General features: G+C 49.0%; 1 protein-coding gene and 1 non-coding gene across 2 annotated transcripts in view; both read left to right on the top strand.

The window, feature by feature from the left end:
• LOC8026551 (protein Wnt-5b) overlaps positions 1-14,231 on the top strand; it is a 436,541-nt gene that overhangs the window by 16,596 nt on the left and 405,714 nt on the right. The window lies entirely within an intron of this gene.
• On the top strand, positions 5,779-5,851 carry Trnas-cga. The gene has a single exon. It is a non-coding gene; the product is annotated as a tRNA-Ser (tRNA).

Genomic DNA, 14,231 nt, shown 5'->3' with positions numbered 1-14,231 from the left:
CGTCCGTCATGTCCGGATTAGTGAGTGACGAATGTGGGGGGCAGCTGAAGACGCTGCCGGCCGCAAGAGTTATGGCGGCTCCGGGAGATCTCCGACGGCTACCGGCTTCCCCCGGCGCCGCTCTTGTTCGGGCTCACGTCCCAGGGTCCTGGAACGCTCCGAGGGCCCGAGGCTCCTGCGATATATTAGAGATGGCTAGGTGGGCTAGCTGGTTTTGCATGTCGAAAGTTACGCCGCGTCCTGTCCAGTTCTCCTTTCGTTTTCGTCCGTGTTTCTTTTTTCGGCGTATTACACCGTGATGCAAGACCATCTAGCCCAACCCTTATCCGATATTGGAGAGTTTTAGTAGATTGTTCCAATGGCTTTGACAACGATACCCGACAAAAGAGAGTTTAAGTAGAGCATTCCAATACTTCCGATAACAATACCCGATAACATAGCATTTTAGTTACGATACCTCCGATAAGAGTACTCGATGATGACACGATCACGATGCATGTGCCAAGGCGGAGTATTGAGTATCATTATCGGAGCCATCGGAACGATTTACTAAAGCTCTCTAATCCCGAAAAGACGGTCGGGAAAACGCCCGCGGTGCCTCTAGCGTTGGAAGGAAGGAGCGACTTGTGTGCTGCGTGTCGCATTTCCGCCAAGTCATCGTGCGCTCCAGAACATAGAACTTTGATAGAACATTCGTCTTCCCTAAAGAAGAGGAAGGCGGCAGATGAACTCCTTTCTCAACGCTGCGGTGTCCAAACCGCACTTGCGTTGGCTGCGGCCCAAGCGGACAGGATCTCTGGAGCTCGTGTGCGTGCTTTTGTTGTTCGCGTCACACTGTTAGTGCGACGCAAACTGTATAATTGGGACAATAACCGAAGCGGGAAAACTCGATGTCCGTCGATGTCTTTTCGATACAAAATGAGCACGAAAGAGAGAGTGCAAATAAATAACGATTGTTGACAGCTCGACAGTTGGAAAAACGGTGCCGTCTACACCGTTGAAGGATTATAATGGTAAGAAAGCCGCGAAAGGATGAAAAAGAAGAGGAGGGTGAAAATAAGAAAACACAAATGTGACGCACTTACAGAAGCAACACGATATGAATGGGCATGCAATAGTGCAATATCCTCACTAAAAGGCTCACACCCAAAACAGGAAAACAGCGAGTTATTCTTCAGCATACACATAGTCGTTTTGACTGAGCGTTTGTTGAAAAGAGACACATTAGTTACGTTCACACCGCACATCACTTACATTCGGACTGTACTCTGTCACGCTGAATCACTCGCACGTGCTCAGGAACATACATAATCATGTGTGGGTAGGTCTTAGCACCTAAAGGGCTGAATCAGCTGAAAATGCTAAAGCGCTTAATCAGCACTGCATCACAGCTAAGTTACATTCAAGTCAATGATGCATTAGTGCTGATTCGTTCATTTAGCGCTGTGCTATATGTCTTACCAGGTCTTAATAATCATGTAAGAGTCTGCTGCCTTTTAAAAAATCGCAAATGTTGTTGATGGCGTCTTGAGTGTTTTGCGGTTTGGCCAAGATCCCAGTATTTTGCTTATGATAAAGAACGTCTGTCCAAAAGTCCTAGGAGAATGTGCATGGTTCATACCTTTAGAGGGGTCACCGCATTCATGTGTTAGGGACTCACGCTGCCGAATTGGGCGCAAGAAGCTGACTGAAAAAGCCATTTCAAGCTATATATATTCAGTACAAAAGACCATAGTGTCTTCTGCTTGTTCTAATATAACGTCAAAATTGAAAATCCGGGACAATACGGGGTGGTACTAGGAGAGCGTCTAGAGGGTTTTCGGGAAGTGTTCCCCTCTCAAGTGCCAAAGTAGGAACTTGGAATCCGCAGTTGTCAAGATGCTCCGCGGTGTCGCGAAAATAATCATCTCGACGACGAACGGCATCGGCGCGCGTTACCTGCCGCAATGCCGGAAACAACTATCGTTATTTCCCTTCTCTGGCTCCCTGACATGGAGCGTGTCTCACGCACTAGAGCCCCGAAGGCTCGGTTGCAGGACGCTGGGTCTTCTGGCCTGCGTCAGACGGCAGCAGAGTCTCCGAGGATTAATAGCGCGCACGTGCGAGAGCTTTCGGCGCCGGCGTTCGAGCGGTTCCGGGCGCTTGCCGCTTGACGTCGTTCGCGCCGTTGGGTCCGACGCCGGAGAGGCGCGGCGGGGTGCGCGGGACGGCCCCTGCAGCTCCGCAAAAATGATGAAGCGAGTCGCGGAGAACTCGCGGTTTCCGAAGCAGACCGCGGCCCAGTAGAGCTTTGCTCGGGCTTCCATGCATCACGTGCCGTCAGCTGCAGACTCGAGCCGCAGGGCCCATACATCATAAAAGAAGACACCTTGTCCGCTGCAGACATGGTGAGAAAACTATCTGCGGACATTCCTCCGTCATGTTCGAAGCATGTTTGCTCTGTACATGCCTCGAGCATCAGACAGGTTTTGTACGGTCAATGTGACACGATCGTCCGACACTCGGACACTGCGGGCTGTCTTCTTGTATTAGGGCTGTGGCTTAGCTGTGCATGGGCGGCGCAATACGTTTCCTCTTATTCCGTTTGCTTCACTTGATCATTGCCGTAGCACGAGAGGTTATTGCCACTTTAGGTACTACCGTGGCCTTCTGCCCAGCATAGGCCTTTGGGGAGGCTCGTCAACGCCCGCTTGAATGGCTCGGCATCTCGGTAAGACTAGGGTGCCTTCATGTGCGCTTTGCTTAAGGTGGAGACATCTGGCCATTTTGTCGCTCACGTTTATTCTTCTTTTTTGTTCGGAAGCCCGTGAAAGAGCGTGTCCCCGCACGGGTTTGTGGCGCTGACTGTGCGATGGCGACATTTGATTTTCGTCGATTTCTTTTTATTTTCCCCGTGAGCGTATGCTGTCGGCATCGGGTATCTACAAAGGGTGGCATCACCCTAAACAGAAGGACATCGCGGATCCCTAGGTAAGACAGATTTTGAAGTCGGGTTAGCAAAAACGAAGGTCGGCAATGGCGGCTGAATCTGGCGCGTTTTCAAAGCGTCTATACTATATCCGTGTGCAAGCGCGTGCTCCGCTCGCCTTCCTCTTCTTGGAATACCGGGTGGCACCGCGGGCACCGAGGGTGACGCCTTCGTGTCGCCATTCAGCTCGAGCTGCAACGAATGCACACGAATAAAAAAAAAATATACCCGGCGCTGCGCTGTATCTTTTCCTAGCATTGAAGTACATACAAAAGGGGGATGCCAAGAGGACCGGTGGCCGACTGTTTTAGCCGCGCACCGCATCTCGGAGCACGTGGATCAAAAGCTCCCGCTGCAGAATCGAGAGTAGGGTCTGCTAGGACTGGGGGTATGCCGACCGCGTCGGCCTCTCCACGGGAGCTGAGTGTCGCGTGGCCCAATTCTGCCGCAGGGGCCTGGGTTGGCGCTGCCAGTCTCAGCAAAGCACGAGGCCGGTCGGGCAGCGTTTCACGATGCTGGCTTGGGGCGTGTTGGTGTGAATATTTCTTCTTGTTTTACGTTGTATGTGAGTGCTTTGTTCCGAGTTCCCTGTCTATTCGGCACAGCTATAGCTGTGCCGAATAGACAGGGAACTCACAACAATGTTAAATACTGCGAGGAAAAAGACACAGTGGTGGTGTTTTGTGCCGGGGTGCCAACGGGGGTTCCAAATCAAAACGGAAACACTCCGTGTTTCGAAAGCCGAGCGACACCTCTCTGTTTGCAAAATGGGATAGTCTGATTCAAAGAAAACAATCTACTGCATCACGCGATGGCATTTCTTTTTGAAGGAAAAAACAAAACTGATGCCGAGGGAGAGGAAGAAACATAAAAACAATGTGTGACAAATTTCCCCGAGTAGGATTGCTCTTCATTAAAGACAACATTTCAAGTTGCTCTATTTATCTTGCCAGTCTTGGTGTTTATTTTCGTTTGATGCATGCTCACTATAGTCCGTTACAAGTCAAGAAGGTAGGAGAAGCTCCTCCCATAAGCGTGATGCGCCCGTTTAAATCTATCCACAGTTGAAACAATAGTTCGCTGGAAACGCCCCTTGTTCCGCTTCAATCAATAGATAATGGCTACAGAGTGATGCCAACTTTTCTCCGACCCCCACTTTTTAAGAAAAGGACCTTTGTAGTCACTGGAGAGGGAACCGAGCCACTGAAAGTGGCCTTTGTATCCGTCGGAGGGGGAACCTAACCCCCCAAAATCGTTTTTATTTCCATTGGAGGGGGAAAACTCTAATCTCCCTCTTGTGGCTTCCACAACGCTAAGTCAAAGTCGAAAGCTAAAGCAGATATTCACAGGAAGGCAAAACCTTCTCCCGCGTTGGCCACGACGTCACGGGAAAGATGGGACGATATTGGATGCGGAGGTGGCGGAGGGATATAGGATTCCCTTTGAGGGGCATTTGCCGCTACCTTCTTGACCTGCAACTTCTTATAGATTAAATCGATTCCGATAGTCACGGCTTGTGGTTTGGACGCCGTGGGACCCGGGAAGGTAGTCATTAGTCATTAGTCAAGAGTGCAGCATAGTGGGCTACCCCAGATTCTGGTTGTAATCCCAGCCCCCCATTTGCACCACCACCATTTTCCTTCTGCAATTTTTGGAGCTCAATTTGTGCCCGTATTTGTTCGAGCTTTATTTTTTCAATTTCCAACCGAGTGTTCATCACTTCAGAATCAGTTCTCCCCTCATCCTCTGATGCGTCATCAGGCTCCTTAAGCTTATCAGGCATTTTACCCTCCCCTTTGCCCGACTCATAGTTCTTCGCCATGGCTCGAGTGATCATTCAACCCAAATAGACAAGCATATGCGCTCACCAATTCATGTTCACCAGCTCTTCGTCGTCGATGGGCAGTCAGAAGCACTGGCAGCGGAAATGCCTAACAGGAATGTCTCAGGGTCCGTGCACCACTGAAATCCGGATTCTACCGCTTGCAGGCAGTAGTTCCTGTCCCTCTCGAAGACTAGAAGTCTTGTTTTCCGCCGTTGGTTCTTGCGCTGAGGCTGCGTCATGCAGCGTTCGTCCCACTGGTTACGCCAAGCGCTCGCCTGGCGTCCGGTTGCATGGCCGCCGAAAAGCCGAGTTTGCTTGCTGTCAGCACCGTTCGTGCTGTGCTCCGGACTCGCCGCTCCGTCGCATATGGTAGACGAAAAGCCTGGCTTGCTTGAACTGGCAACATCCGTGTAGTATGCCGGACCCACCGCTCCGTCGATTGTGGCAGGCAGAAATCCGGGCTTACTTGAACTCGGCGACGTCTGTGCGGTGTTGGAGCTGGCCGCTCATCCCAAGGTTCCGTAGCTGAACTCCCGCTGTCGACTGCGCCAGTCACGGCTTGTGGTTTGGGCGCCGTGGGACCCGGGAAGGCAGGGAGACAGCCTTTTGGGGGGAAAGCGTTTTATTCCGGTTCGAAGTCGTGCTTGCACCAGCTCCAGCCCCGGTCCTTCCGTCGTCACTTCGTCTTTTTCTAGTCGCACCAACCAGCGCACACCACGGGTAACAAAATATAACAATCACAAAGCCCGATAACCCGTCGGCGACGGCACGCGCTGAATCCGCTGCCTCATGCATGCCACATGCATGACACCGATCTTTCCTTGTCAGCTTCGGCTGAGAATGCAGAAGTCAAGAAAAGCTCGGTTTCATTATTCCATGCTACACAGAAAAGATGACACGAGAACAAAAGCTGGGTATCTAAATAAGGATATATTGACTGACCGCTGGCATCTGTTAAAACTCGTTTCCTTTATTGACGTATAACTCCTGGGTAGCTCAGTTGGTAGAGCGCTCCACTCGAAATGGAGAGGCCCCTGGTTCGATACCACGACCAGGCGGCTTTTTTTCAATCGCGCTTCTGTCAACGAGCTGTGTTTGGAGGTTTGTGGCTTTCATTGGTCCCCGGGTATCTAAATGTCTCCAAAATGTACAGCTTCCAAAAGAAATACTTAAAAAGGCTTTGACTCTAAAGTGGAGAGGAAAGCCTCGCATATCATATTATACTCAAACTTCGCTTTCTTAAGGCTTTGATGTAAGGTCAGATAGAAAATTATTCTTCTACAACAGAGCAACCAAAAAACTAAAAATTAAAAAAGCGAGACCGACCGCTCACAAACGGCATTTGCGACTTGAATGTAAGCTTCTGCCACTTGCGCAAGTCACGCTTTTTCACCGGGGTGTGAGAAAGGATGGAACTTATTCTTTCTCACAACCGAGCAGAGAAAAACGAATGAAGGATACGACGACCATTTTCACGCCGAATAAAAACTGTGCCTCTAATCCAGCTGTGAAGGTGGTTGGACAGCGAAGCTGTAAACGACACCCACAACGATTACCAATTGCGACGTCACATGAAAATTCACACACATGGCTTTACAAAGAGTGAAACCAGAAACTAGTGAAATGTACTTGACCACTCCCTTGATTACTTCACAACGACATTCACGACTTTTTGATCAGTCTGATACACACTGAGATTTTCAGTACTCACTGTAGATATGTTCTTTCCTAAGGTTAAATCAATGCATGGTTCATGAATGGTGGTTGGTTGAGTTGCATTGGTGAAGCACATGAGTGCAAACTCTTCCATGACGAATTGGATGAACCACCTGTTTTGCGGTTTTGATATATCCACATTAAAGTCCCCGACAATGATCATGGGTGTGGTGTGATCCATTGCTAGACCGGTCTCCCTTTTATATATGAAAGCGTGGTGACGTCACTACGTGATTTCTATGCTGTTGGGTACTTTTCCACTCGGAGTAGCCCACGCAACCGTAATCTTCACCCGGAAACACACGCGGGGAGAAGGAACGTGGTTCACATTGTTCGCAGGCGCCGTTATCATCCATTATGCGGTTTGCACTTCACACGAGGGCTTCGAATGACGTCAACCCCTTTCGAAGCAGCTGCAAACATAAACTTTACCGGGACGCGTGGGAAGGTGTTTTTATTGTTCACACGCGCCTGATCACCCATAATGTGGTTTTGATGCTTGTTTTGTGGTTTTCTTTATTGAAACGGATACTGAGCTGGTGTGCTGTAAGCCTGATTTCAAAGGAGATATGCTGTTTTGCCCTCAATTGTTTGCCGGGAGGTTTTCGCTTAGAACGCCAACGACACCAAATTTCCTTGGCTCCGTAGAGGTATACACCTCCGCTGTAAAATATCTGCTGCGACCCCACGGCCTCTGTCAGCCGTCGAATGACCGCGCTCCATCCCACAGCGCCCTCACCGGCGTGCTTTCACATTGCGACACACTCACGGCCACCGGACAGTACACTTCCCCATTCTAGTACACCCTACCTAGGGACGCTGGAACCGGGAGGAAGGGAGGGGCAGGGAAGGGATGGGGGGGGAGAGGGGGGCTCAGCTTCTTTTTAAGAACGCTTGGAATGGAGACGCCAAATGCTCAATACGTCGCGCCAGGCACTAGGTGACCCAGTGAAAGGAAGAAATTAACCCGCGAGGATAATTAACAAGACTCAGATTGTAATATCTGCAAAAACAAATAGTACCTAAGCAATAAAAGAAACGGCAAAAAAAACTTAGTTTCGACCCTTCCCCCTTTCCACACACACACACAAACACACACTCAAAATATAGACCAGCTCAACTCACTGACGTCACGCCACTGCGGTGTCGGTACTGCGCGTGCGCAGACGCTTCTTTCCTCCCGAATTGGATTTGTGCGCAAGCGCAGTGCCCGCACCTGGTCTGGGCAAAGCGGACTTGTTTGGAAACACTGTGTTGGTGCATATTTCCGGCGTCACTGATACCCAGCGATCCTGGGCTCACCACCCCTGCCTGTTTCGATAGGGACGAGCGTCGTGCACGCAGGCAGTTTTATATTCAGTACTGCGCTTGGCAGGTTAAAGGCATGGATGCGGGTTAGCTGTCCAGCTGGACTGGCTACATTGCCCGTATACAGCGGAGACACGCACCTGACGCCGTTTTAATTCAGAACTTTGTCTCTTCCTAAACCTGTACGCAACTCATTCCTGACACGCGCTGTTGCTGCTCCCGCTCTGACTCGCTTGGAACCAGCGCAGCAGAGCTTACTTGCCCCGAAGCGTAGCCATATACCTTGGCGTAGCCTCCTATATACTGACAAAGCCTGGCAGATCAGCACGAGAAGCGGCCGCCGAAATGGAAAAGGTGGAGCGGCAGACAACGGATGAGAGGAGAGCCAGGTGACTGGCGCCCCGTTGCGGCGAAACGCACTTCTCCCGAGCGAAAAAGTGTGTGTTCGGGTCCTCCCCATCGCAAAAGCTGTGCGCTGACGTCCAGGTTCCCCGAGAAATGGCTCTTTGATGCTCTGTGCTACCAGATCCTCGCGCTCCAAATCGGCGACCGGGCACTCTATGGCTCCGTCGCCGAACTGCCAGGCTTTGTGAGTACAAAGGAGGCTATGCCCGAACGCACTGGGCAAAAGTCTTACCAGAGACAACCTTGGGGAACAATTAGCTTGGATAGCACGGGAGCTCGTATATCTCTACCTGCAACCCTGCTCGTTCATCACAACTGCGGACAAAAGCAATTAAAGCGGGGGGTTCAGGACTCAGGATAATAATCTGCTCCCATCGCTGCAGAGATAGACTGCGTCGAAAAAAATAAGAAAAGCAAATATCCACTCATGATATCAATTGAAATTCCCCTAAGTGTATTTATCCGGCGAAAAACTCTTTCATTGCGATGAAACAAATAAAATAGCGATTTAGTGTATCAGACTCGAGTGCCCTGCCTTCCAGTCGAGTAGAGCAGGAATGCAAGTATCATTAACAACGTGACCCCCTCGTATAATGGTTTTAGTTGCGGAGCATCTCTTGCTCGGGTCTATGTCCCGCGGCGTCGTAGTCCGCACTCACACTACGCATGCCTTCCCTCTCTCCAACAGCTGCGCGTTACTCTCTCCGCTCTCTCTCTCTACCAGCTGCGTGCACTTCGCGTGCGTTCGCTTCTACTCACACCGCGCGCGCATGCGCAACTCTCCTCCTCTAGTCTCCTCTCCTTCAAGTGTGAATAAAAGCAGCGGTAGCGCGCGATCGGGGGAGGAAGTGGCCGAGTGGGACACGTCTCAGCTCGGAGCGTGGAGCGAAAGCTTGCGCTGGGAACCTCCTGGGTTCGATGCCCGCCGCCCCCGCCCGTTTCGATACGGATGAGTTTCGTACCGGCACGCGTTCGTGTAATCACTACTGCGTGTTGCACGTTAAAAACCCCAGGTTAGCGGTTGTACTGCACTGGCCAAATTTCTCATCTACAGCTAAGAGAGCGATTACCCGTTGAGGCGCATCTCCATCAAGGCTGTATAAACATAAAGAGCAAACCAATTTTCTGCGCGCGATCAGTTCACCGCTGTTTCTTTCTCTCTGGTGTGCGCTGCTGCCAGCTCTGACGTCGAGGATGATGTCAAGAACGACGTCTAGGACGACTTCTGGGACGACCTGTAGGACTACCTCAAGGACGATGTCGTGAACGATGCCCAGCGGACGTCCTCTAGGACGACCTCAATGACGACGCCTAGGACGACGTCGTCCTTGAGCATAGGATCGTGCGGTGTCTGCTTGACGACGTATTTTTATGCCCATCTTTCGGACACAACGACGCCACTTTTTCGCGCAGTGGGACAAGTAAGGCTTTCGCCTGAAAGGGATGATTTTTTTAACTAGCCCCTTAGCATTAAAGGGGCACTGACACATCGAAATCATTTTTTTTTTTATTATCCGAAACGATTGAAAACGATGCCGGGACATTACCCTCAAAATTCGAAACTTAAGAATTCAATAATTTTGAAGTAAAAAAAAAAAATTTTCCAAACGCTCAATTTGAAGTTCGCGTGCGATCCGCGCCAGTGCACTGACGTTAAATTGTGCGGTCTCCTGCGAGTCGACTTTCTCTGGGACCTCCGCTCCAGGCTACAAAGCAAAGCGCCGTTGCCACAGCGACCCGAAGCGCAGGCGGACCGATCGGGAAAAAACCGGTTTCTTCCCCCGACTCACCGATCATCCTCTGCTCGAGCGCAGCCAAGTTTTCCGAGGGAGGATACAAATCCAGGAAGCGACATCACACCGGACTCTGATTTTTGGCATTTCAAATTGAGGGGCCGTAGTGCGTTCCCAATTGCGTTAAAAAACATGTTTTACAATTGCCGTCATTAAATGTTATAGAAATGTCACCTACAAAGCTTCAAAATTTCATGATTTTTGACGTCACCGATCAAAAGAAGCGAGGAGGTGAGCAGCGGAAGAGAAATACGCCAGAAATAAAAACGCGCGCTAGCGCGGGGAAATTTTTTTTCGCGTGTCTTTGACTACAACCCCCGTGCATCGTTTTATACAATAAAAAAATACGACCTTTGGGGTTTCAGTTCCCCTTTAATCCTCGACTCGAAGCGAAATAAGAAATCACGTGATGTGCTTTGACACCGGAGGCAATGGCTCCAAACTTCCACCCCGCTTTTTAAGCACATCATGGAACTTGTCATTCTGAAATGATAAGTGCCGTCACGGCGCTCATTGACCACGAAAACGAATTGAGATATTCGTCGACGGATTGATTGTTGACGAGCGCTGACGTGGGTGGGCACGGCGGATGCATCACAGTGAAAAGGCAAAGAACGATCGAAGGAATGGCGGTACAAAATAGTCCGCTATATTTTCAAACTTTTGTACGGAAAAGCAGGCTTTAGGCTTTCTACGCCCGTGTACGAGTTTTATTTTGGCGCACTAAACGATATGCTATTAGAAAAATCCCAATTCGTCCCAGCCTAAAATTCATATCATGATCCCTTTAATAACTAGGCGCACTAAAAATTTGTGCACTTTCGCAAGATGCTTGCTAACAGCATACAGCAAGGCTGAGAGTTGAACTAGTTTGTAAGGTGATAGCATATTCAAAAACAGCGCACAAGCATAAAAGAAAAAACAAAAGAGGGAAGAGGGAGGGGGGGGCGGTTGTAGAGGTGAGGGAGATGTTCTTGCAGGGATAAGAGAAAACAACAACAACAAATTAGTCGTTTGTGGTTTATACAGCAGGAGTTTAGTCTGCCAGAACATGGCTACATTGTTACCCACTGTAGATTAACAATTTGGCCAGTGCAGTACGACTGCTAGCCTGGGGTCTTTAACGTGCACCACGCAATAAGGGTACACGACCGCACGCCGGCACGATGCTCATCCAGATCGAAACGGGCAGGGGTACCTGGGCTCTGCAGCGCGAGCTTTCGCTCCACGTGCTCGGAGCTGGTGTGCGCCAGAGCCGGTGTGCGCTATTAGCGGCGAGATGTTTCGGTGGCGCCCTCGTTCGGTTACCTTTTGTGACGTCATTACCTTGTGAGCAACGAGTTCGATGGTGTTTGTAATGGGCATGGTGGAAGCCTGAAATCATAGCGCTCTCAAAGCAACACTGCCAACACCGTCAAAATTGAATTTCTTCCATTCCTCTTATTTCCACCGATGAGACATTCTTTGCTGACGTCAGAGTCAGCACTCGGCCAATTGTGGTGGGCCGACCACAGCGACGCTTTCGATCGCTCACGTCGCCAATCCCACTCGGACACCGATCCCCCCCCGCAGGGTTTAGAGAAAAGTTGAACATAGCAGTAACTGTAACTGGTATTCTGAAATAAAAAAGGAACACGACGCATCAGAAATGAAACACACGCACCATAAAAAAGAGAAGAACCTTCGATTCATGGAAGAGTTGTACTAGAAAGGGAAGAGAAGACGAAAAAACTACACAAACGGGAATTAAATTAAATTCAAGAAAAAAAATAAGAAAAAGAAGAAAAAATAATGCAGCTTTGTTCATCCGACCAAACGCGATGAAATGCGGTCGCTTTACAGGACCATCGTTCGTGAAAACAATTAGAAGAAATGATAAAATATTTGTAATATGCCGTGCACTCACTGGGAACGACATCAAGGACACCATCTGGGAAGTGTTGTTTAGCATCACATTAAGTTCGTACAAATGTCTAGAGTGAGGAACGGCATCGAAGGCTTTAGATAGGTCTATGAATATCGCATCCACTTGGTTGCCGATGTCGAGACACTGAGTGATGTCGTGAGTAAATTCGGTTAGTTGTGAAATTGTGCTGTAACCACGTCGGAACCCGTGTTGAAGATCTCATAAATGTTTTTAGTTTCATGAAACACCATGGATGTGTTCGTAGATTATGTGTTCTAATAATTTGCATAAATGATATGTTGAAGAAATTTGTTTGGAATTAGTTATGCTTTCGTGGAAATGAAGCGTGCTGGTTAAGTTACGGTGCTTGAGGAGAATATGTTCTTCTCCTCAAACACCGTAGCTATGCTTGTCGCCAGATTTATACAATGGAAGGACTTTTGCAAGTTTCCAGGACGAGGGAAACTGTTGCGGTTGGCAGCGATTTCTGAACAATATTAGCGAGGTACCGACTAGTCCAAAGAGAATACCGAACAAGAAATGAATCATGAATGTTGTCAGGGTCAGGACTTTCTTTCACTTCTTAATTTCCTTTCTGGGAGAAACAGTTCTGAAACCCCTGCGAGAACAACATCCCCCTCACCTTTACGGCATGCCCTTTCCTCCCTTTTCTTCTCTTCCTCACTGAGTGTGCTTTGTTTTTAACATGATAACAACATACAGTTGGTTTCAACGCCGCAGCGCGCTCCTTTTTTTTTTTTTAATTTGGTGCAAAATACCTGAGACAGCCTGTGTATAAATTATAATCACAGCAGCGTTAGAGCCCTACGCTGCGGTCAAGCTCGACTTTATCGACTCGCTATTGGTTCATATATTTATGCTATCCGTTACTGGACAGCAGTAGTGAAGAACAAAAATCAAGCTTGCTCTTTCGCATGGCATAAAAATCTGACACTACGCTCTACGTATATCCTCATAACGATAGTGATCCCCCCCCCCCCCCCCCAATTCTCTGTTCAATTCTAAACTTATTTGCTAAACCATGTTGTTGTTGTTGTTTATTTTGTAATAAAGAAAATAAATATAGTGAAAAAGGAAGGAAACGGAAACGCGTAGAACGAAAATTTAGTCTCACGTAAGCGGGGTCAGCTTTTTCGTCCTACAGGAAGAGGGAGAGGGGGAAAAGATATAGGTAGAAAAGGTTAAAAAAAACACATAAAAAAAACTGTACATTGGCCCTTAGGCAGGGCGCATAAAAGAGTCAGGGCGGGTTCTCGATGTCGTGATTTGCGCTGATCAGGCTGTTATTTTTCAAAGTCGAGAAGAGAGTCCTGCCTCATCCACGAAGTCAAGCACCGCCTGAAGTGCAGCGGTCCGCTTGGCCCGTGGTCCTCTCGGGAATAGGAGTTCTTGTGTAGTGCTGGCGTTGATGTGAAGTTTTTCGAAGGTTTTTAGTAGCGTCTTTCTCTGATCCTCATGCGCTGGGCAGGTCCAAAATATATGGTCGATGTCTTCGGGTTCATTGCATGAGCTGCAATTTTTTGTGTTTGACCGTCTGAGGAGGTGAAAACGGATGTTGGTGTTCGAGCAACCCGTTCTCAGTCTGTGTAACTGCGATTCTTCTTTACGGTTGAATTTTTTCTTTTGTATAGGGAAAGGTGGATAACCAGCTGCCGTTTCTGCGTCAGGGTGTTGTTTTGTTAATTCTTGGTGGATTATGATGCGTGCGGAGTTGTACTTATGGATAGCAATTGTTGGGCAGGCATCTTTGTGTGCTGCCAAGGCAAGGCCGTCTGCTTGCTCGTTTCCTAGAATTCCCACGTGTGATGGAATCCACTGGAAGTATATAGTGATCCCCGCATCGTGTGCTTTCCGTGTGAGTTGGGCGATAGATTTTGCAAGGGGACAAGCTGTGTTGAGGTTAGCCAATTGCATTAGTGCGCCTTTCGAGTCAGTGAAGACAGCGAGGTCTATTGAGTTTATGTATTTTGGCACGTGTGTGATGGCAAGCCATATAGCTGTAAGCTCGGCTGTTGTTGAGCTAGTGCAATTGCTCAGCTGATCTTTACAACGCGAGCCCATTTCAGGGACGACGTAGGCTGCTGTGGCCGAATCGCCTTTCACACTGCCATCTGTGTAAACGTGAATCATATCTGCGTAGGTGCTGATTGTTTCGTTTCCAATATAACGAGCCACCGTCTCTGCGACTTTTTTCCGTCTTGGAAGGTCGACAATGTCTGTCGCTATTTTGAGATGGTTGTTCTCTCGATGCGGTGGCGGGATGGGGGGTACGTTCTCTGGGCATCCGGC

The sequence above is a fragment of the Ixodes scapularis genome, unplaced genomic scaffold, assembly GCF_016920785.2.
Source record: "Ixodes scapularis isolate PalLabHiFi unplaced genomic scaffold, ASM1692078v2 PGA_scaffold2__306_contigs__length_199485367, whole genome shotgun sequence".
Classification (NCBI taxonomy): domain Eukaryota; kingdom Metazoa; phylum Arthropoda; class Arachnida; order Ixodida; family Ixodidae; genus Ixodes; species Ixodes scapularis.
Note: the sequence above shows the minus strand (reverse complement) of the source record. Positions and strands in the feature narration are given on the sequence as shown.